The following is a 322-nucleotide window of genomic DNA, read 5'->3' as shown; positions in this document are numbered from 1 at the left end:
TTTTTATTTTTTTTTTCCCCCCCCCCTTTTTTTTTTTTTTTTCTTTTTTTTTTTTTTTTTTTTTTAATTTATTTTGTTCTTTTTTCCTTTTGTTCTTTTTCCTGTGAAACAGGTCTCCTGAGAACAGTATTCCCTTGTTAGGCTCCCTGAAACAAGATTGTACTGAAGCCGTATATTTTTACGTCTGAAATCATAAACCTGTGTGACTTTCTGAGAGTTCCTTTTCTGCCTTTCATGTTTTACAAATCTAGAGTAATCTACACTATTTACACAAGACAAAACATCAAACATCTGTAAAACACAAGGCCCGGCTCTTGGGTCC

The sequence above is a fragment of the Oxyura jamaicensis genome, chromosome 1, assembly GCF_011077185.1.
Source record: "Oxyura jamaicensis isolate SHBP4307 breed ruddy duck chromosome 1, BPBGC_Ojam_1.0, whole genome shotgun sequence".
NCBI classification, from domain to species: domain Eukaryota; kingdom Metazoa; phylum Chordata; class Aves; order Anseriformes; family Anatidae; genus Oxyura; species Oxyura jamaicensis.
Note: the sequence above shows the minus strand (reverse complement) of the source record.